Source organism: Hydra viridissima, unplaced genomic scaffold (assembly GCF_058129835.1).
Source record: "Hydra viridissima isolate aposymbiotic clone 2 unplaced genomic scaffold, HvirCarnegie_v1 scaffold_7, whole genome shotgun sequence".
Classification (NCBI taxonomy): domain Eukaryota; kingdom Metazoa; phylum Cnidaria; class Hydrozoa; order Anthoathecata; family Hydridae; genus Hydra; species Hydra viridissima.
In genome coordinates this window covers 13857255-13882922 of record NW_028324306.1, presented here as the reverse complement: position 1 = coordinate 13882922, position 25668 = coordinate 13857255, and the positions used below count along the sequence as shown (strand labels likewise).

General features: G+C 30.8%; 2 pseudogenes across 1 annotated transcript; one reads left to right on the top strand and one right to left on the bottom strand.

The window, feature by feature from the left end:
• Positions 1–25668, top strand: part of LOC149886230 (uncharacterized) — a 194624-nt pseudogene that overhangs the window by 5378 nt on the left and 163578 nt on the right.
• LOC149886244 (uncharacterized) lies at positions 20113–23076 on the bottom strand (annotated as a pseudogene). The gene is made up of 3 exons (XR_016454165.1): positions 22845–23076; positions 22218–22293; positions 20113–22128 (listed from the first exon to the last, which is right to left on the bottom strand). The product of XR_016454165.1 is annotated as an uncharacterized LOC149886244 (transcript).

Here is a 25668-nt window from a genome sequence, read left to right as displayed (position 1 = left end):
CAGAGTCCTATTTTTTCCTTTGGTTGATCTAAAAAACATAGACTTACCGTATATACTTAGTTGGAATGTCCCTGAAACTTCATTTCCTGCACTTTCAAACCAATTTCTTCTAGTAACACAAGGAGTAGTTTGCGACGAGCAGAACATTCAAACAATGGAAACCCTATACCGATGTGTTTAGAGCTATAGCATAATGGCACACCATTGCTGGACGTTGCACCTGAAGGTATACATTAAAGGAAGAGAAATGTTCAAAAAATTTAATCAGTATCATCATATTCAAAGTAAATATTTTACTTTTCATGCATAACTTTGTTAATTTTGAATGTATAATTTATTACTTCAATTTTGAGATATTAATAAACATTTGTCATTTGTTACTTTATATTCATAATTTTTTTCTACACAGTGATGTTATACTAATGCTAATTTAGCTAAGGAAAATTTAAAGTATAAGTTTTTTCAAAAGTTTAGGTGATAGAGAAAAAAAAAAAGAACATACTTGAAATGAGTGGGAAAATGATGTAAGAAAAATAATCAAATATTTCTGTAGTTTCAAAAAAGTTAAAATTTGTAGGGCTGTGTTATTTAACAACGTGGAACAATGGCAAAAACTCATGTTGTTCCAGTGTTGCAACACACTAGACAGTATAAACTTGGTTCTGTAACTTTGATCTCAAAAGTGAGCCATCAGGCTGACCAAACTCAAAATTGTTTTTATCAATCAACTATTATTACATATTATAAGCGTTAGTCTTTAATTTAAAAGTTTAAATTGCAGTTGTCAGTCAAATCATGCAAGTTTTAGTTTTTTAGTTTTGACAATAAGCGTAAATAAGTATAAGCATGAGTTTCTGAATGTTAGTTTTTGAGTTATGACAAATATAAATCTGTAGTGCTTATGTAGTGTGAAAAATATAAGAAAATTAAAATTTAAATTTGAATTTTTTTAAAGTTTTGATAAATGAAATGGGGCAAATTCAGACAACTTTTGATAAGTTTTTATTAAATTTTTTTTTCATTTTTGCATGTATGGAAAAATGTTTAAACTACCATGCAGTCAAGTGGAAGTTTTTAAATTGAACTCGTTATTAAACTAAAAAGTCTATAAAATGAAAATCGAAAATCAAAATGTTGGTCAAAAATATTGTTTGTAGATAACAAATATCTAAAACATAAGCCTTTATATTAAATGTCAAACTGTTTTTATCCATATTAACCTTAAAGTGGCACTAAAGAGAGAATTTGGTGTGCTTGTTTTTCTGATAAAAAAAAGAAAAAAGAAAAAAGAAAAGAAAATTAAAAGTCTTCGGAAAATGTGCATGTTTTAACGAATCCCTGAACATTAACGAAAAGTAATAAAATTTCGCTTCCGATGGAAACAGTGACATTATAAATCAATTTATAAGTTAATAGCTATTGTGGTGTTTAGGGGAAGGAGGGGGATTTTCTTTCCTATATTTTTAACTTTTTTGCATTTTAACTCACTGTGTATAGATGTGATTTTTTGCGATTTTATGAAACTGGCTTGTTGATCGTAGCAGAACTATATTGAAACCAACTGGACAAACCAATTAGAAACCGTGAAGTAAAAAGCCTAGATTGGTCAACAGATTAAATCTTATATTATAACAAGATAACGCTGCACAAACGAATGTGTTAAAAAAGGAATTTGAGTTGGAACTCTTTCATTTTCACCAAAACTAGTCTACTAATTGACACTTCTCTAACAACTCGGAAAACATTTTATATCAAAACATTTTCATTCCAACCACTTTAAAAAATTGGTTTTCTAGGATTGTATTGCCATCCGTTTGCCAGAAATTTATATAACCAGCCCGAACAAACTTCCGCTTAAATAGGAAAAGTGAAAAGGTAATTTCTGTTTGTACTTTGACAACTAAAGTATCTCCATACATTTCTAACTTATCAACCAACTTTGTTTTTTTTTTTCAACAAATTTCATATTTGACAACCTACTATCAGAGGCACCCATAAATAATCGATTATTTATTCTATGGAATAATAGTTTCAGGCTAGCTCATAGCGTGAATAAAAGCAGCCGTATTTTATTGCAAAATTTAACATATTTAATTTTGTATTAATTGGCTATAATGAGTTCAAACGTTTTTATTTCTCTGGTGTAAAATGGTGGAAAATCAACCAACTGAAGAACATTTACGTCAATTCATTTTCGATCTGCTGTTAGAGCGACAGTCGCAACAAAAAAAGTTTGTAATGTGTATGGAGACGTATTGAAGGTCAATAGGTGCCAACGTTAGTTCAGAAAACTTCAATTGGTGATTTTTCCTTATCTGATGACGATCGAAATGGGCACCCTGTAAGTTTTGATAGTGACGCTTTAACAACATTGGTGGAAACGAATCCCAAACTTAGTATCCGGGAAATAGCAAACACTCATCAAACTACTTGGTCAACAGTTCAAAGAATCTTCAAGAAATTGGGAAGGTTTACAGCGAGGGTATATGGGCCCCACATCAATTTTCTTAGACGAATAAAGATTAACGGCGTACAATTTGTACATCTCTTTTGTGAAGACAAATAATTGAGCCGTTTTTATGAACGATTGTTACTGGGGACGAGGAATGGGTCTTAATTGGGTTTAGCACATTGATTTGTTAGGTACACCAACAGGCGCACCTGACATATCAATGTGCTAAACCCAAACCTAAACCATCCCTTACACTTAAAGAAAGTGTTATTGTACGTTTGGTGGTACTATGGAGGCATAATCTATTTTGAACTATTGAAACCATGAGAATTAAATACAGCAGAATTGAATTGCTAACAATTGGATAGATTGCACAACCAATTGTTGGTAAAACGACCAGGTCTGTTCAACCGAAAAGGAGTAATATTGCAACATGATAATTCCCGGTCTTGCGTAACAAAATTAACCCAATAAGAAATGAGGCAGCTAAACTGGGAGGTTTTTCCACATCCTCCATATTCTCCACACATAGTACCATCCGATTTTCATTAACTTTGTTCCATGGAGCATTACCCGAAGAAAAAAAATTTCAGATGTGTCGATGATGTTCAAACTCACCTAGAAGAGTATTTTTCTTTAAAAGAAACAAAATTATATGAACGGGGAATTGAAACTCTACCAACGAGTTAGCAAAAGGTCATTTATAACAATTGAATTTATATAATTGTTTTAAAAATAAAATTAAATGTAATTAAATTGTTTTTGTTTTGTTGCTAAATAATAATTGATAACTTCCCATAAAACACACTAGCATCGGTCCCGTATCGGCGCGACTTCCGCATTTAATCGGCTACAGATATAAATTTTATGTATTTCTGATGGGCTGCTCATCAGCAAGACGTAAACAAAAACGCAAAAATGACCTCAGTGCGACGTCCGCATTTAATCGGCTATAGATGTAATTATTTATGTAACTTTGATGGGCGGCTGCTCAACGATGGGACGTTATATAGTATTTTCTTATTTGATTGAGTCTCTCAAACATACCTTTATTGGTATACCTTATATTATATAGTAAGGTATACCAATAAAGGTATGTTTGAGAGACTCAATCAAATAAGAAAACAATAACCATATTATTACAATAAATAACTATAACTATATAATACATTTAACATAAGTTGTTTGTTGTATAAAGTATTGTATGTTTAAAGGGATATTATTTACTCATACTTTTGTCATTAATATATTACTTTTTAAAACTGTAGACATGGCAAAAAAAGCTTTTAATATAAACTTTAAGCAAAAATAAATAAAGATCAAATAAAACAGCTATATTATACTATTTAAGCGATCCCTAACTTTAAAAAGAATTCTCTAATATTAATTTCTTCGTTAAAAGAACTAAATACAAAATTATTGTAAAAGCACAGACACTTACATTTATGTTTAATTCAAAAGTTAGTAATAAAAGTTTATAAATTCAAACAAAATATCTAAAAATAGATTAAGTTAATATATATATATATATATATATATATATATATATATATATATATATATATATATATATATATATATATCAAATTGTGTAGGCTTTCCACGCATTGCATCCCTAGAAGAAGAAACAAAAATGGGACCTCAAGTATAAAAATGGTAATTTTATCGAAGCTTTATAATTATTGCTAAAATAAATCCTCTGCATTTATCCCAGACAACTCTTTCTTGGTCTCCTCTGCCTTTAACGACCTCCACCTCCATCAGATGAAACACGCAGCCTTAATTTCATAGCTGATTGAATTTCAGAGTTTTTGGCTTCCTTTTTCATAGGATTTGCACGCACAGAATCTGTGTAATGTATAAATATACTATAAACCCTTTGTGTTTGAAAAGCGGTCGAAGTATACTATATCAATACAAATTTCATTTCAAATAACACTTAAAAGATAGATAACCTGTCACAAATCAGCATATGAAATTATATATGCCACTCTTTACAACTTTTACCAAGGAAACTTTTCACTTTGATTTATTCTATTATTTTTATATCAATACTGCTTAAGACACAAACTGTAGCCTAAAGACCGTAAATAAACTCCATAAAATTTAACCCTAAATTTAACAAATTTTGTGAAAGTGGAAACTTTAAGACTCATTACCATGTTGTTACCATTCTATTTTTACTATAGCATTTGTGAAGTTGTGATGTAATGGTCAGTGGTGCGAGCACTCTAATACAGCTATTCACGAGAGTTTAAACGATTGCAGAACTTTTATCAAGTATGTTTGGTTTTTGTTTAATAAAAAAAAAACTGTAAAATGACATCGACTTAATTTTTTTTGTTTGTTAAAGAAAAAGTAATTAGCTTTAAAATATATATGAACATATAAAAATTTTAATATTTAGTTTGAAAAAAACAGTTACAAAAAATCATATAGGAAAAATAAGAAGCACAAACGTTTAAACGAATTGCAACATTAGAACAAAAAATGAAAAAAAAAAAGCAAAATTAATACTTAAAGTGTCCTCCTTTGTTTTTATAGCAAAGATAAACTCGTTTATGCATTGATTCAATTAATTTCATGCAAATCATGCGAGGTACCTTGAGCCAGTACTCATTCAAAAATTGCTTTAAATGCTGAGTTGATTGAATTTCATGGTATGTCAGTTGATTGTCGATCCAAGACCAAATATTTTCAATTGGGTTGAGATCTGGTGATCTAGGGCACCAGGGCATCACATTGAACGTTTTTTTCAAAAAGTATTCTTTGATTAAGTGAGCTGTGTGAGCTAAAGCCCCGTCTTGTTGAAAGATGAATTGCTTGCTTCTGCCATACAAGTGTCTGATTGATAGAACTAAACACGTTTCCAATGTGTTCTTGTAGGTGTATTGGTTAATTCGGACTTCATACAGCTCACAGAAGCCTATACCTTTGTGAGAAAAACATTCCCAGATGCCAACCGAACCTCCACCGCTTTGTCGACGATGTTGCAAAAACCTGTCTGAATATTTCTCAGTTGCAAATCTTTTGACATAGATTCTTCCCTTGCGGTTTACAACTTCAAAGTTAGCTTCATCACTCCAAATAACTTTTGCCCACTGTTCTACAGACCAGTCCAAACTTTTTTTGGACCACACTCGTTGTTTACGTTTATCCGTGATTGAAAGAATAGGTTTTCTAGCAGCTATGTACGTTCCAATACCTTTGTCCAACAGTGTTCGTCTCACGAGCTCTCTGCTAACTTTTGGATTATTTTTTGACTCGTTGAAGATTTGTGCTAGCTTTTGTAACTGAGTCTGGGGTTTTCTCTGCTCATTCTGAATATACCATTTTTGTCACGGTTGCTGAGTTTGGATGGTCTCCCAGTACGCGGCATGTCGGAGACGTCCTTGGTAAGTTCCCAGGTTTTGATGGTTTTTCTAACGCAATATTCAGAAACGTGAAGTATTTTGCCTATTTGAACGTTTGTGTGATTTTTTGTCCTCGCCATACCAATAACTTGCCATTTGATGTCACTAGAAACTGAATTTCGACCCATTTGCACGCCATTCAAATTAATTTGAAATTTACAATATTCCAAGTTGATTTTTAATGAATTAAAAGCTGCTTGATGATGTTGCGATGAGTTTTTTGATTGTCAAACTACTCATTTTAACTTTATTTAAAAATAAAATAAAATTTCGCATCATTTAAATAGCAAATAATAGTTCCTAAATAAAATCGTTTAAACTTTTGTGACACCTCTTAATTTGTATCACCTACCTTTTAATGAAATCTCTGATTAAACAGTGTTGAGTTGAAACCTACTTTTTTTATTCTATAAACAAATAACCTATATACCAAATTGGAAAAAAAATTATTTTGATATCTATTTCCGTTAGATTTTTATTCAAGAAAAACCGAAGATTAGATCTGAAAATTCTGCATTCGTTTAAACTTTCGTGAATAGCTGTATAAGATTTGTTGATTCTATGCTTGCACATGAATTTAGATATTTATTGGTTGATTTTTAATAAATGTTATTAAAAATGAACTTAAACACTGGTAAGTATTTTAACGGAACTATTTGATCACAAGATATAAGTTTTGCAAGACAAATGTCACTTGACTACATGAAAACTAGTCTTCTTTCACAAAAACACTCTTTTTCAAACAATAATAGAAATTTTTTCAATTTACTCAAATAATATACATACAATTATTTACTAACCGCAAACGATGTCCTTTACCTGGAGGACAGAAAGAGCATGTTTTGTTCCATGGCCCATGAAAATAAATATGCTTTTTCTGGCAGTCTCCTTCAAAGTAACACCTCCTTGAAGACCAAGATATTGTGTCAAAACATAATGTATAATTTTATTTTTAAGAAAAAATAGTTTAAGTTTGTCATTAGAACAAAAAACTCACCATCTACAACTTGTCCATCATGGACTGTCGCAATTTCTTTTCAAAACTTTGCACCTGTTCAAATGTTTTCAATGGCAAAATTACATTTTCAGGCAATATGGGATTAACTGCTGCAATCTGTAAATCAAGATGCTTTAAAATACCAATTTTTTGTTGTGTAATACATTGAATTTGAGCCTTTATGTCATCATTCTGTTTTTTGACTTCGACCAGCAACTTAACTATATCATCTAAATATAGTTTTTTTTCCATTTTAAATTAAATCAAATATAAATTAAAAGTTTGAATACATCTGTCTTGTACTTCACACTTGTTCGAAAATGAGAATAATTACTCTAAAAAGCACCTGAAAAACCATTTGGTGGGATCAATATACACACTTTCCTGATAAGAAATATCCAAAAATTGAAATCTTTTATTACCGTCCGAGAAAAAAAATTCACTTTGAAGTTTTTGGTACAGTCCAAAATGTTTGCAAAATGGTACAGTATGTATCTTTGGAATAAAAAACATAAAAATAATTCAGAAACTGTATTGAAAGTGTGAATACTAGTCAAGTGTGAATGAAATCAGTTTCATTCACACTTGACTTTCCTGACTCACGAGTTCCAAGTGGAATATGCAATACCTGCAGTGTTCTTTTAGGGAAAAAATTGAAAGGTGAAAATGTGGCATTTGAAAGAACTTCAAAAGCACCCTTTGGGCAAATCGGAATCTTCAGGAGCTTCACAAAATCAAAGAACATGTTCAGACTGTCTCACACTTGTTGCAAGAGGAGTGTCTCATCAGTGTAATCAATAAACCTTCAGAGAAAATCTTAAAGAACTTGCTTTAAAGGATCCAAAAGCCAGTGAACAGATTGCATCGACTGTTATCTCAGCAAAACAGTCAGAGTTGCGCAAAATGGTAGAGGCCGTCCCATGCCAATTACTCCAGGTAAAGGGAATCTTGCTTAATACTTCAACAGTAAAAGTACTACATAAAATATTTTTCATTTTAATAAGGCCACTGCATTTTTAGTGTCTCAAGTTGATGTTTTTCAAATTTCTTTCCTAAAGGTCCTTCAAATCCCAAGAGACTGTTTGGTGATGTGCCACTTCTACGAGCTCAAGATCTTGTCTGCATACAAAACAACACTGGACTGTCAAACAACAACATCAAAAAACTTGCGTCTACATTAAACCAAGTCACAAATACAAAAGTTGTCGAGCCAAGATTTAAAGAAAAGTTTCTTGTCATTGGAAAGCAATTGGCAGACCACATCTCACACACATACATATCCCTTTCAAATTACAAGCAGAAGCCCAGAAAACAATTTTTGATTCACTGCAAAAATCTGCCCGAGCAACTGAATGATGTCTTGTTGCAACGTCATGTTCAAGGTGACTACATGGTGAAGTTGGGCATCGATGGTGGAGGTAGTTTCCTTAAAGTCAGTCTTGGCATTTAAGAAGAAGAAACGAAACTTCCATCCATTTCACCACCAGGCAAAAAGGATGTGTTATTTCAAACACCCAGAGACAGTGAAGTTAAGCGCCACCTTCTCGTTGCAGTTGCTGAGGATGTTCCTAAAAATTATGATAACCTCAAAAGCATCTTGTCTTTAATATGTCCAAGTGGAGTAGATTTTTCTTTGTTCTGTGACATGAAGTTAGCAAACCTTGTTTGGGGCTTCAATCCAATTCCAGCTCTCATCCATGTACTTAGGTGTGATGCGGGTCACCGTAACATGTAACAATGTGGAAAACTCCGCACTTTTGGCTTAATAAAATAGTGCTTTGCTTCATTTCAAGATTCAGGTATGAACCACAAGAAGGCCAAGTAGTTTCAAAATGTTGTTCATGATCCACTCTTAGATGTGCATGAATCTACTTTTGTTCTTGACAAGATCCCATCCATGGAACTTCATCTTTTACTTGGTGTGGTGGATCTTTTTTTTTAAAACACTGAAAGAAACCTGGAATAAAACTGATGAATGGCCAAAAACACTGCACATCAAGGTTCAGTCATTTCATGGAGGCCAGTTTGCTGGCAATGAGAGCCAAAAACTTTTGAAACATGTTCACCCTCTTCAAGGACTTGCTGAAGAAGACTCAGCATTCCAAGTTTTTCCATGGATTGATACACTCAGAAATTTGGATGCAGTTGTGTCCTCTTGTTTTGGAAATCAATTGCAGAGCAACTATGCTGAAAAAATCATACAGTTCAAAGTTCCTTCCTTTCTTTGCCAAAGGCAACTGTGACCCATAAAGTCCTCGCCGTTTTCTTTCATATCAAGGAATTCATTGATCACAGGAAGGAATCTCTTGACAAGTACAGTGAGCAGGACACAGAGGCATTGCATCACAACTTCAGGACACAAAGGAAAAGATACAAGAGGCCAATAGACCATTCAATATATGTGCAAAACCAACAAAATTGTCTTGTTGATTTCAACAGCAAGAACTTGGGAAAGTATTGGCTTCTCTTGAAAACCTGTTGAAATTTTTCAAGAAAATCATCATTTTGAATTTAAAATTCTGAATAAAATTAAAGGAAAAAACCAAAGGGTTTTTCCGGTGCTTTTCGGAGTAATTATTCTCATTTTCGGACAAGTGTGACTTTTATATGTTTCATTCAGCACTCAATCGTCAACATTTTTAAGTTTACTATCTTAATTAAGTAACAAACTTAAATCTGTTGATAAAACTAGAATACAAGCCTAACCAACATTGCATACAACATTTGTATATAAGTTATGTCATAACTTTTTTACATAACGGCATTTATTACATACTTTTTTATACACTCAAATAATAATTTATAATTGCATTTCTCAAACTTCCAATTTTATTATAAAATATAAAACTAATGCATACATTTTTCAATCAATATTATCTATGTATTTTTCTAATCTATATCTTCAATGTAATTGATAAACATATTAGTATAAGATTAAATTTATATTTAAACAAATTTAACAAATCAAAATTGCTTAACGAAATTGCTTAAATGAAAATGTAATGGTAAATTAATATATATATATATCATTTGATGTAGTGTTGTATTAAAATAATACAACGCTCTTGTTCGTTGAAAAGTGCTCGATGTTTAGGAAATTTATTTTGATTATATATAAATTTCAAAACAGAGCGATTTATAATTATAATTAAAAATGATAAAGAAAAAACTTCTTTATGGAACTTTAAGTTTCATGCCTAACGGCAATCATTAGCCATATTTCACAAAATTAAAAATTAAACGTTTAAATTGCATTTATAATTACGGTGGCGTGAGTTCTAATGACTCCATAGAAACAAAATCTTAAAAGAATAATGTGACGTAAATGTAAAGTGAACCAACCAGGATCAATCTTCGGTATCAAATGAGGAAATAAAAAAATTATTCTTGTGCCTGCACTTCGAGACCATTTCACTCCCTGTATCAAGTAGGTTATCTCCTTTGTACATCAAAATTTGAAACTTCTCGTTCAAACAAAGGTTACAAACTTTTGATGCTGGGTTGTATGGTTTGCATTTTTTAATAATTTTCCATCTGACAAAAGGTGTGAAGTTTTTTTCCTTTAATTTTCATATCTCCTTTGATAGCTCTGTATCGTTCTTGTACCTAACTGAGTTAAAGGATTTTAAGTGGTTAGCATACCAAGCTTTGCAAGATGTTTCGCTAAGTCCTATTTACACTTTTTCTTTATATTCCGGATTGTTCGAATAGACGGTGGCCTGATAAACGATGTTGTTGGAAAGGCAACGGTTGTTCATTGGACATTTGGATTTGTCAGTGCAGTTGCATTTCATTTCATTAGTTTTTGCCTCATTTTGCAAAATGTTTTTATTGTGAGAATTAATAATGGATTTTATATTTGGTATGCAAGAATAACTAATTTTGATTGTGTTTCTATTAAATATTTTACGAAGCCTGTGGGTAACTGGGAAGTGGAGGTCGATGAGGTTCAAAAAGCATTTACCTATTTTTGTAACAACATTTTCACTGAAAGGAGGATTATACCAAATTATCTTACGTTTATGGTTGCCGTTTGTTGATATTATACTTGGATGGTACGCAAGTTCGCAATTGTAACCCGTTTTTTTATAGGCTTCTTGATAAGGAGGAATACTTTCTTTAAAATCGCTTTACTTGACGATGCTGCTGATAATCTTAATTCAATAGTTTTAGGAATACTTTTTATTACACTCGGTATTATATATAGTATTTATATAATTCAGTATATTATCTGGTTTGCGATATCGTTGAAAAGAACCATCGTTAAGATTTAGTGTTAGATCGAGGTAGTTGACTATTTTCAAATTACATTTAATAGAGATAAGAAGATTATTATTTTTAAAAATTTGTACAAAAGGTTTCTTTATTCTCTCCATTTCCTGACCACTTTTGTTCCTAAACATTGCTAATCTATTATCTCGATATATACCGAAATTGCTTTTATCATAAAACTGCGAGATTTGATGAAAAATAAAAATCCCCACTAATTCGTAAATCTCCGCGCCATCATAGGCCCCCATGGTGACGTCAAATAATCCTCCCTTTTTCTTAATCCAAGCAGTTCCATTGCTAAATAATAATGATTTCCTTGCATGGTGTATAAATCTCTTTTGTTCGCTATGCATAAGAGCTGCAGCTTGTTGACGACGGCGCTGATGGTGTCTATGCATTGTACTCTTGGAAAATATTGTCTCTGATATCGGAACACCAGCTTCGTTGAATGCCGATGCAAGAATCATAGTTGACTTTCTAATGCTGGTATTTGTCCTATCCAGCACAGCTGCAACTTTGGGAGATATAATGTCTCTGCGATGCCTGCGTTGTGTTGTAGAATTTGTTTTACTTGAGCATGCTAATTGTACAAGAAATTCTTCATCAGATTTATCATCTTCAATAGAACCATGGCTAACGGATGATGTTGTTGAATGTGTTGCACTGTCCGGTTGTTGGTCTGCAGCTGACTCAGCTGTTGATGATAACCCACTCCGTCCACGATAAACAATTTTTGATACAGCATCTTTTGCTGCATTATCGACATCCCTATCAACTCATTTTTCTTTAACCATAAGTTTTTTGTCCATAGACCCAATCGATCCCGTTCTTGATTGTTGTTGTAATTTCAAAAACTGTCTGTCTTCATCAGTTTTTATAAACTGTTCAGAGTTGGCATAGCTGATGTCAAAAAGTTGACTCAACTTATTTGTGTATTCTTTTTTGTTCATTTGATCAGTAGAGTTATTTCTCTTACGATGCTTCATCAAACGAACTTGGTCAGCATAAAGATCTTTAATTTTCTGTATTTTGTGATGTTTTTGTCGAACAGGCAGTCTTGATTCTATCCAAAATGGGAGCAGTTGCTCGTGCACTTGTTGTGCAGCTTTATTAATGTTTAGCTTCTGTACACGGTGATAGAATACAAAATTTTTCATGACATCTTGGCCTGAAGGGAGGCGAGCACCTGAGATGGTTTCTTTTGGAAAGCCGATAAGCCATATGTTGTTATTGCTTCTGGTTACAGTAGGTTTAGCCATATCCTAAAAAAATAATACAAGTACCAATGACAGTATAAGTGTTATTAAGTATAAGTAATTTAATATTGCATTTAAATATTTTAACATATTTTAGAAATATTTGGAGAATACAATTAAAAAATGATTACATAATTGTTATATTATTAGTACAATAATTAACAAACTTACAAATTGTTGCTGTATTTCTTGTTTTTTTCACCAATTTGTATAAATAAAACATGAGCAAATTGTGTTTACTAAAAATAAAAGAAAACAAAATGGCCACTTGGTCATGTGACAATAGCACTGCAGCAAATAATAATAAGTAAAAGTAAAGTTTGTTTCTAAACTTTTTTTTAAAATAGCGAGTTGACTGGTCAAAAATATACATTTTTTGCATTCTCTAATAAAGATTATCATTCTATAGGTAATTGTTAATAATATTTTAAACTCTAATTAATGTCAGCAGTGAGATAATTAAACTAGTTTGCATTTCTAGCTTTATTTCACTAATTTTATGCATATTGTTTAAGATTATTGATATGGATTTTGAATTAACTCGATAGTAAAATTTTAAAAGCCCTTGGGGGACCTTTCAAACTTGTTCAAATGAACTGTAACTTCACCAATTTAATTATTTTACCCAAAAGACACTTTTCAGAGGGTAAGACATCAACTATTTAAAAAAAAAAATTTCCGTGCATTTCTGAGACACCCTAATATATATATATATATATATATATATATATATATATATATATATATATATATATATATATATATATATATATATATATATATATATATATATATATATATACAATGAGCAATGGATTTTGAGGAAACATAATTTTCTTTTAAGAAAATTATGTTTCCTCAAAATCCATTGTTCATTGGGATGGGAAACTTTTGACCGATGTTACTGGTGTCGTCAACGTAGATCGGTTACCTGTCCTGCTCTCATCACTTGTCGATGGCACTACAAAACTTCTTGGAGTTCCAAAGTTAGCATCTGGATCAGGACGAGCAGCTGCTAATGCAGTTCTTGAACATATAAAATCTTGGAAGTGTGAATCAATGGTTATTGGCATGTGCTTTGACACGACAGCTTCCAATACTGGAAAACTCAATGGAGCTTGCACTCTTCTAGAAAAAGCCATGGGACGTATTTTATTATGGATGGCTTTCCGTCATCATATGTTTGAAGTGCTGCTTGCGGATGTATTCAATGTTTGTCTTGGACCATCCACTGGACCAGAAGTTTTATTTTTCAAAAGGTTTCGTGAAAAATGGACAGAAATGAATCACACACCAGAAGCCAGATCAACCCCTTTGATAATTGTTTCAAATGCAATTAAAGCATTCATCAAATGTCAATTTGAGATCAGACATTCACGAGAGGACTATTTAGAGTTTCTACTTCTTGCTGCGCAAATGATTAGGCTGCAGGTTGATGCAGCCATTCGCAAACCTGGTGCACTGCACAGGGCACGATGGATGGCAAAAGCCATCTACGCATTAAAAATTGAACTATTATTCACCGTAAATAAAACCATTTTTAACTTAACAGTTCCAGAATTACAAGGTATTCAACGTTTGAATCGGTTTATCATTCGTGTTTATCTTCAGTTATGGTTTTCATGCTGGCTCACTGCTGATGCACCTGTGAATGATATTTTGTTGATACAGCGTTCGCATGACTACGACGATGCAGTTCTTGGTTCAACTGGATTAAAAATGATGCTGCGTCATTCTTGGTACATGAGTTCAGAATTGGCAACTCTTGCTCTTTTTTCACCTCTCCTGTCTGACAAAGAAAAAACTGATCTTGTCTGCACAATACAAGCAGATCGAGGCCCACATCTGATGAATACACTACCACAAAGTTTTGAAAACTTGGGTGCGTCTAAAACATTTTTTGAAACATCCAATATTGATGCCAGTTTTCTTGATGTACCTGTTGAAAACTGGTCAGATACTCCTTCTTTCCAAGTTGCAACAGTGTTTGTAAGGAATCTGGTTTGCATCAATGACTCTGCAGAACGGGGAGTAGCGTTGGTACAACATTTCAATGAAACCATCACCAAAGACGAAGAACAGAAACAATTTTTGCTTCAAGTAGTTGAACAGCATAGGAAAAACTTTGCAGAATATAATCGTGAACTGCTAGCTAAAATTTGAATTACTTGCATAATCTACATAAATGCTTATTAATTAATATTTAAGCGAACTGAAATTCAATAAAATCTTGTTTTTCAATCATTTTTGACCTAATTTTTGAAATTAAAAAATAAAAGGGATTGCAGATTTATATATTTTTTCACAAATATATATTTTGTTTCAGTTGTATAAACACAATTATAAAACATTTATAATCATATCATATAACACTGGATCAAAAGTTGGTAGCGAACGATCAAACACCAAAATAGGAAACTTTCCACCCCTTGGGGGACCTCTAAACATTGTCCATATGGGCTAAAATTTGGCAGGTAAACTACTGTTACCATACAGTAGTTTACCTGCCAAATTTTTTGGGGTAAGACATCAATATTTTAAAACTTCATATTTTTGGGAAACCCTAATATATATATATATATATATATATATATATATATATATATATATATATATATATATATATATATATATATATATATATATATATATAATATATATAAATATATATAAATATATATATATATATGTATATATATAATAAAATACATGTTTTGTAAATTTCTAGCATTATTTTTATTGCATTTTTAGTGTTAAAAAAAAAGTCTAAAAAATAAACTTAAAAGTTAAAAAAAAAACTTTCCTTTCAATTTAAATAAACTTTGATAGAGAACTCAAAACTCAAATACTAAGTTTACTGAAGTCTAAAGTTTACTTCATCTGAATATTTCAAACTATTTGTAATGAAAACTTGTTGGTTTTTTTTGCCTATATTTTGAAATTTTCAGACACAATTAAGACTTAATTTCAGACTTAGTTAAGAAAGAGATGCGACAATTTACGCACGCTAAGTATGATTACGCCTGCGCATTTTAAACAACCACAGAACAAGTCATTATATGGTGCGTTTGCAGACATCAAGCCAATGATGTTTTCCGATGAAATATGTTTTTCGATCTTCATTTATTTTATTTGTCAGACCGACATCGGGCCGATGAAGTAAAACAATGCCGATCTAATTCTTATATAAAACATGTCGGTAAGAAATCGGGCCGACGTCCATGTGTTTTCTGGGATTACATAGATTGTTATCTTTACCAGTAATTCTAAAATATTTTTTTGGTTCATATAGGCAACACCACTACATGATATTTTTTCTAATAACAAGAGATAGCAACAAGTTATTTAAACATTGGTTGTTGTTTTTTTTTTTTTATATTTTGTTTTCAATAACACAGTAAAATCAGTCAAAATTTTTAAAATAGTTCTTAGTCTAATTCATAGCACACAACAAACACTAGCAAATCAATTTTCTAAACTGAGAATATATTTATTTTGTTTACAATTTTTACATGGTCAAGACTTTAAAAGTTATCTGTTTTGCCAAAACATCCGAAATAAATATACAACTTGACTTTAAACGAAACTAAATAGAATTTAAATTAGTTTACATATTTGTATAAATATATATTTATATAATTGTGTCTGATAATATTTACGAGACATGCAAAAACTGCCTTATTTTGTATTTTATTAAATTGTTCAGCCATGACAAACATTAAGATTTTCTATATTATTCATTATTTAGTCTTTATTTTTTTGCTTTGTTGAAAAATGCATAAAGAGTTTAATATATTATAATTTTTAATCTGAGTTTCTTAATTTGATATATGTTGATTTTTGGGAATTTTGAATAAATTTGCTTTAAAGTATATAATTGAAACAAGGCGATATCACTGATCTCTATAATAACTGGATAGCGCAACTCCCAGCAAAACTTCTAATTTTTTGACGCCAAAATCGCCATATTGAAAAGTCCCAAAATTTATAATCCCGTAAGATTTAAGTTCTGTTTTTCGACTTATCGCTTTAAATACACTTATCAGATTTCAGCGTTCAGGGGCTTTCCAATATGGCGATTTTGGCATCAATTTTGATATTAGCGATGAGCTATCCAGTTATCATAGAGATCAGTGGGCGATACTTATTACAGGCCTTCCTGTCACGAATCCGTATTTTTGACTGGGGGCGGACAATGTTACAGAAAGTTTAGTCTTATAATTTCAATTTAAGAGCAGTTGATAGTCACAAAATGGTTAAAAAGTGCTGTATTCCTGGATGTAGAGGAAACTATGACACTAAAAATAAAGTACGAGTTTATAGGCTTCCCTCGAATGAAGAAGAACGAAATTGTTGAATAAATTCAATTCCAAGAAGTAATTTTCCAAATAAGCCAGATACTGTTGTCTGTGAAAGACATTTTCCAGAAAATTTTTTAAAAGCTCGTGTTAATGGGAAAGATAGACCAATCGAACCTCCTTCAATTTTTCCTAATATTCCATCAAGTGTTATACCAACTCAACCTTTAAAACCAAGGTCCAATATTTAAAAAGTGATTTGTTTGCGTTTATTTATTTATGTGAAGATATTAAAAATCATAAATTTACTTGTCCTATAACAACTTTTGTTATAAATGAAGTTTTGCACATCCAATCAAATTCTTTTTATGTTAACTGTATACCTATGTTTGCTGTTCATATCTCAAGCAATTTTAAATTTGAAAGTTTTCATGCTGGTGTCCGTTGTTTTATTTCTTCATTATCTAAAAACCATATTACCACTCTTGATTGTTGGTCAAGAGTGGAAGAAACAATTCGTTATCTAAACAACATTGAAGTTGATCATCAAAGGTTGAAATTACAAGATCATATTGCATCTATTAATGCATCAGAAGTAGGTAAAAAAATTTATAATATAGAAACAATCATCAGATCGTATTCTTATTTTTCAACATTTCGAAGTCTATACAATCATTAAGAAAAGATTTTAAACTTCCTGGTGTAAAAACACTGACAAAAATTACATCTAGGACAAAGAATGTTTCAGAAACTAGTTTTATCAGCACCGTATTTTCAAATATAGAGGAGAATCAGAGAAATTGTATAATATTGGTAGATGAGGTTTATGTTAAGTCCGTTCTTCTCTACCATGGTGGTTCTCTATTTGGAAAAGTTGAAAGGAATCCTGAGTTGTTAGCAAATACTGTTTTGGGTATCATGGTTAAATGTTTAAAAGGTGGACCATCTTTTTTGTGCAAAATGATATCTGTCTGTCATTTGGATGCTTCTTTTTTGTTTGAGCAAGTATTCTGTTATTAATTCAATCAAGTCTAGAAATGGAAAAGTTATTTCAGTTATTTGTGATGGAAATTGAACAAATTAAGCTTTTTTTAATTTATTTGAGAGAGTTGAAGAAAAGCATGATATCGAGCATTTATATCAAAAATGTGGCTATTTTAGAAGTGAAGAATCTTGTGATATACTTAATCAATTGCCTGAACTAGAAGAATCTTTGCCACTGAGAACAAAAATGGCTCTGTTTTATATTGCAGGCTATGTTACAAGAAAAGATGATTTCAGTGAAAATGAATTGTTGACTCACACTGCATTTTATTTTCAGTTGTATGGAGACTACACAAAAACTATGGGCAGAGGAGGATTGAGGGTACCTCTGGATTGCTGTGTTCAGTGGGTTTTTTTTTTGTTACATTATTTTTGAAATTGAGAAAAAAATGACGTGCGGAAAGTCGTTGTGCAATATACTTATGATGATGTCAGATATTTGCTAAAGAAACATGGTATTATATTGTCAAACATATTTCTTAAAAATTATTGTTTGTTTATTTCACCATAGTCATAAGAATGTATAGTCTGGAAACACAGGCCGTTTTCAACAGTTTTGATGGTTTAAGTTGAAAATCGAGTGGTCCGCGGGAATAAGGTGCAAAACAAACTTTATAATGGCCGAAGTTCAGAAGACTTATGTCATTTTGAGCACATTGTCGAGTTGCATCAAGAAGAACTTGATTCTGTTTTTGCAGTTATTGACCAAGATTTGTTAAGTGATGTTGTCGAAGAAACAAATGATTCGGATATACCACGATTAACACTTTCGTGTCAATTCTGTAATAAAAAATGTTTGAGTTCTAGAGGCCTCATTTGTCACACAAATAGCAAACATTCAGATGCTTTATCAAGTCATTCGAATGTTTTAAAAGAGACTAATAAATCCAGAATACCAGAAGAAGTACCTGATTTTAAACATTTTCAAATTTATTTAGAGAGAAGTGTCGCAAAGCTTTCATCGGATAACTCTTTTGATTCTATACAAAATCATTTTAAAGGCTATGCGATTAATTTTGATATAGCTAACACAGCATATCAGATCCTTAAACCAGTTTTATCTTCATTTCAAGAAAATGCCTTCAGTATATGTCTCTTTTACTAGCTGCTCAATACCAAGGAAGCGATGATTTGCCTGAGCACAAACTTGTGAACACACGTAATAGATCAGGTTTATGGAAAATGAAAATCGAGGCAATATGCATTTTTATTACTGCTGAAACAACCTTTAAAAATATGGTTAGTAAGTCTATCAATAAAATTGACAGTAAAGAAATTATATTATCACTTCTCAAAGTCACAAATGTTTTATCAAATTTTTCAAAGATCAGAAGTGAAACTTATGTTGTTGTTAGCAAAGGGGTTTGTTTAAATGTTCTTGAGGACATCTTGAATTTATATGTGAGAGTGAAAACATTTTCCTACGTAAAGGATAATTTACAAGCTTACAAAGTTAAAGTTCAGCAACTTAAGTCCAAATCACTACGAACTTCACTAAAGAAGAGTAAACAAGTATAGATTATATATATGATCAGATTGATTTCTCATTTGAACATTAGATACACTTATATGATCTTATTATCCTAATTTTTTTAACAGCTATTTTCATAGCTACAAATGGTTAGAAAATGTTTTTTGGTATCAGAATATTAATACAAGTTCTTCATTAAAATATTTGTTGTTTTTCTCTATTATTCCAAGTTTATAGGATAATTTATATATTTCTTTCTAGCCGTAACATGTTTTTTTTTTTTAATTTGGTGCCATTTCCTTTTAAGAAAATATAAAAGTTATTACTTCAAGTTGTCAAATAAAAGGCAGGATTATAGTAAATTTAATTTAAGAACATTTTTTAAACAATAGTGTTATTCAAGTGGATTGATCCTTAAAAATAAATAAAGTGTTATTCATGTGGATTGATCTTAGTTGAAATGAATTTTGATTTTAATGTTTTAAATTATTTTTCAAGTAATAAAAAATGTGCTTAATTTAATTTAAAATGCGATACATATTGTAGTTTTACATATTGAAACCTGTAAAAAACAGGTTTCCATAAGTATTAAGACCTGGTAAAGATATGTTCACCTTTTTTATTAATCAAATCAGTCAATATTGACTCTTCCTTACCTCATGAATTTCCTAGCCTGATGCAATTTTTAACTTAAAAATATGCGCATATTTGTTAGTTAAAACTTTCATTAGTAAAAAAATTTACTTTTTACATGTGCATGTTACTGTAAACTGTAAATGTTGTGCAACACTGTTCACTATGCTATATGTTTTAATAATTTGTGGCTATGAAAATAGTCGTTTTTAATTGGTTCCCTATTATAGTGCAGTTTTTATTCGCTTTCTGCATGGCACTGGTTTTTCATTGATCTTAAACTGAACATCTTTTGATAGAACTTAACCATTTCTCGAAATAAGGCAAAAATTCTGTTTTAAGCCAGTTCAAACGATTGTCATCAAGGGAACAAAATGGGGCTAAAAATGGTTTTGACTTTTGAATTGATTCATAAGGATTACTAATGTTCATAATATCAAAAAAACTGTCAATCATTAAACAAAAGTTAGCTGTTGCAAAAGTATCTGAAGATCCATAGTTAAGAAGGACTTTACTAACAGTTGTGCTTAAAACTTGTGCTGCCAGTTTGACATTCATAACAGAATAAGATGACAACTTTATATGACATATGACAATTTTGGAAACAGATGTAAACCACATGTTTGATCTTCCTTAAAAATGTCTGCTATGTGACTTCATAGAATGTGTAAACCATCATTCCACATGTATCTTGTACATTTACCAGAGCCAGAGCTGTAAATACAGTTTCTTGTTGTTTTAAGAAGATGTGGAGGGTCAGCTATGAAGTAAATATATCTTTCAGGATAATATAAATTCATAGTTTTATATGTGACAACTGCATCCTTTTTAACATTAGAATTAGAGAAACGTGAATGCATTTGAAAAAACTTTCGGTTTGGAGAAGCACCATCACAAGTTGTTGCCATTACTTTTAACTTACATTCCAGTTCACATATACCAAAATAATGGAAAAATTTGGCTTGATGATATTCCAATTGTTGCAAAATTAGCTAGTGTAAATTTAAAAGGATTAACTATATTGCAAATCATAAATACAAGAACATGAGTGGCTACTGTATCAATTTTTTGTAAAGTTGCATAGATTAAATCTATATCACCAAGGTCAACAAATCCTATAATTTCTCCTGTGTGTTTATCCCATACAAGATTTTCTTGAATTTTAATTTCATCAAACAACAATACAATATATTTTTCTATGTCACTAAAATCTTTTACTTTAAATTTTAACTCTTTAATAATATCTGGATTGAAACCACGCTAAGGATGAATGTAATTCTTGTAGTCACGAAGACGACGACGGCTTGGTAATACAAGAAAGCCAGTACCAGATTTTTTATCAAAGCGAATATCCTCATATGTGCTAGGAGACTTTGCACAAAGGCTAAGGCAATACCGTATAATCATAGGATGATATCGCACAGATGTTGGATTCGACAGTAGATATTTTTGTTGTTCAGTCCAAACAAATTTCATAAATGGTGAAACATTATACAAATCAAAAGCATTTGACATTAGGTTTTTCATATCGTCATCAAGATCAGAGGTTACTCGTAATGAATTTTTCTGAATTTCATCTTGCATGTTTTTCATTTCTTGTTTCAAAATGGCATTTTCGGAACGATAGTTTTGCATTGTAAGTTTAATTCTATCAGGTGAAGTTATGGAAATAGGGGCACTTAACTGAGCAGGTTTTGTCAATTTTCAGCTTAACGTTTTACAACCTTTTGAAGTTTAGTATTTTGTGACAATTCTAATGTTTTACATTCATCACAAATATTCCCAGATTTTATCAATAAAAAAAACAGAGTTGACCTATTAAATTCACTCTCAAATGTAGTGATTGATGCAACACTAGGATTGCACAGTTTTGTAAGAATATGTTTTTTAAAACAGCTTGAGTCAGATGCAACACCCTGACACAAAGAGTAAGTTGATAAAAGAGCAATCATACTTGATAAAGTAATGTTCTTAACTGATTGCTTATAACTCAAATATATATCATGCTTATCAGGTAAGTTCCAAGCAAAAGATCGTATTATAAATATAAGGCTAGGTTGAACATATACTTCATATTGGGGTTATAGGTGAATGTTGTCTACTTTAAAAACTTTCACTAAATCTTTCGATATAACAAGTTCCCATGATTCCAATTTAAGTATACTGACACGATCTACAAACTCTTGAAAAGATTTATAGAAAGAATGTGCATGATTTTGAACATTGCCTAATTAATTGCTATCTTTTTTTGATGTTATACTTTGTGTCGAAAGTCTTGTCTTTTTTAATGAACTAAAATAAAAAAAATAAAGAATTACATAAAGAGAAAAGTTACATAAAGAGAAAAATTAAAACTTATATACTGTTTTTGAAATTTTTACCTGCATGTTTGAACACTCTTCATTGGTAAATTTTGTGAAGGTAGAGATCCTGGTATAAGTCTTGCTCTAGTTGAATCTATAAACACACACAAACACACACACACACACACACACACACACACACACACACACATATATATATATATATATATATATATATATATATATATATATATATATATATATATATATATATATATATATATATATATATATGTTATATATATATATATATTAGTAGAAAATCACTTAACAAAATTTTTTTTCTCATTTTACACAGTGTTTCATCAATTAAGACTCATCAGAAATGCATTTCTGATGAGTCTTAATTAATGAAACACTGTGTAAAATGAGAAAAATGCATATCTGATGAGTATTTTTTGATGAAACACTGTGTAAAAAGAGAAAAAAATTTTTTTAAAATTCTTTTCTACAAATTTATAGTTGCTCTGTTCTTTTAAGAACATTGAGCACTCTATCTTTGTAGAATACATTTTAAAATTTATATATATATATATATATATATATATATATATATATATATATATATATATATATATATATATATATATACACACACACACACACACATACACATACACACACACACTGAATAGTTTAGCTTACTTTTATTCACTTCGTGTTCTTTAAAGTGTCTCTCGCAAATATGCAAAGATTCACTGGCGATTTGTTTCCCTAAAGCTGAATCAATTAAATGATCTTTTGTTATAACTTCAATCAATTTTCTTTTCCATTGAACGTTATAGTTGTCCTGGCCTTTAGGAAGACTGAATATAGCAATCCCACGTGAATAACGAGAAGTATAACAACCATATACTGAACAATTTGCTCCAGGCATGGTACTTTTACTTACAATCTCTGAGGAAATTTTGTTTGTTTTGTACCTTAAAGTAGGCTGGGTACTAACGCGGACAAGAACCTAACATAAACGGCAAAACCTATTGTTTCCAGGCCGTGTTTCCAGACTATTCATTCTTATGACAATGATATCACCAAAGTCCTCTAAGGAACTTGCATAAAAGGTTTTAAAATTATCTGTAAAGCATTAAAAAATATTGCTATATACATTTTTCATAACAATTTTTAATATTTTATGATTATTTTAATAGCTTTTTTTGCATTATTTTAAAGGTTGTTTATTTTTCTTTTGAGATTTCGTTTTTAAATAAAGCTCATTCATTATTCTGAAAGATGTTGTTTTTCATTACTTTTTGTTTTATTAAAGTTTTATGATATTTTATAAACACTGCATTAGACACTTTGTGCATTGGAACAGTTCCTTTTAAATTTAATAAATTAACTGAAAATAATGTAACTCGCTAATTTTTTCAGCCATTTTTTTATATTTTCCGTAACATTGTCCGCCCCCAGTTAAAAATACGGATTCGCGACGGGAAGGCCTGTAATAAGTATCGCCATGAATTGAAATCAAATTAGAGCAGTACTTTAAGGATATAGAGTTGATAGCCTGTTTGTGCTAACTGGGCAGAGTAAGGTTGGAAACTTGCACCATTATTATTTATCAGTTCTTATATGCAACTAGGGAAATAATTTGTTTGGATCTAGCCTTACTACGCTCTAGAAAGTATCAACTTGGTTCTGTAACTTTGACTTCACAAGTGTGCCACGAAGTTAACTAAGTCAGAAATAAACCTTTCAAAATATCTATTATACTTCTGTTTGAACTCAGGTTTTTAATTTAAACATTAAAATCAAGCTGTAGTCTGTCTTATCATGCAAGATTTGGTTGATGAGTTTTGACATTTTGCGTGATTTTAAGAATTACCTAAGAGATTTTTGAATGCCAGAATTTGAGTTATGACAAAGATAAACCTGTTGTAATAAAATGTAGAAATTAATGTGGAAAATGTGTAAAAAATTAGAAGCTATGAAACTTTACGCTCGCTTTTTTCAAATGGTAAATTAAATTGTATTATAAATTGTAATGGAGCAAGATATTTATTTTTTTTGTCAACTTTTATCAAAAGGTAATGTATGGAAATATGTTAAACTTACCATGCAACCAAAAGGAATCTCTAAGCTCTTTAATTGAACTCATAACTAAACTGGGAAATTAACTTTTTCTAAAGTCCTAGGGATGACAAATTAAAATCAAATTACAGGGTTAAAACGCCCTTTATAGTTAGACAAAGGTTTAAATAAATGCTCTTAAATTAAATGTAGGGCTGTTTTTATTAATATCAATCTTAATAGAGTGACACCAACGCGAGCACATCGTGCGCAAGTTTTGTAAAAATAAAAATTAAAATAATAAGTCTCGGAAAAAGAGGCAAAATGTGAAGAAAATTTGAACATTAACAAAAAAACAATGTATTCTCGGCTTCTGATGGTTTTAATAACATTATAACTCAGTTTATTAGTTCCTGGCAATTTTGACTGATGGGTTTCTCTTTTTTTTTTATTATATTTACAACATATTGGCGAGAATTGAGGTTAACTGGACAAAACTATTTTCGTGCATTTTTTTGTGTTATTACAAGTGTAATAGATAAACTTGTTTTTCTGTAAAAAATAAAAAAAAAAAAAAAAAAAAAATTTTTTTCTTGCCTAAATAAAACAATTCGCCCTATCGGTGAACTAGCAGATTTTATAACTTTTTTGTTTTCAATAATAGAAAATAGAAATAATACTAAATTAAATTAAACACAAAAAAAAAAAGCAACCTTAGTAAGTGATTGATTAACATAATTACATAAAATGCTGTATGTACAATATAAGTCCCATCAAAAATAACTTCTCAAAATAATCTTCTCAAAGTTATGCAAAACTCATTATGATATTTATAAAATGAGAGAGGGATGACTTTCATTCAAGACTTACAAAACACTATCTGGAAAATCTTTTTCATTCTAAGAGTGCTTTGATAATCGTAAGATACTGATCACTTGATCTGATGAGCACATAAAGCATTGTTAAAGGTTTTAATTTGTTTTTGAACTTGAGTCATTTTTTGTTTAAAGCACACAAAACTTTTTAAAATCTTTTTTCTTTGCTTCTTGGGCCTCTTCACTCATCCCAAATGGCAGCACCATCTGATCAATAACTTGCCATCCATGCATCAAAATTCTGTGTAAACACTGTGGCATGTTGTACTAGAGATAAAGTTGTAAAAAGAGCTCTGCAGTTGCTAGGAAATAGTCAGTAACTTCATTAGCATCAATCATGAAACCAGTTAACAATGTAAACAGAACAGGTGTCTTTTAAACTAAATTGACATCACCATCGATAACTGCAGATGTTTGTTGTGCATTTTTGAAGAATCGTTGAGTAGTTTTGCCGTTCTTTGATGATACTAAACCAACAGATCTAGGAAGATCAATCATCAGCCTAACTTTATTTCTGAACATTGTCTGAATTAAATTTTATTTGGCTTTGACTTTATCTCTGTTAGCAGCAGACTTACATGCCT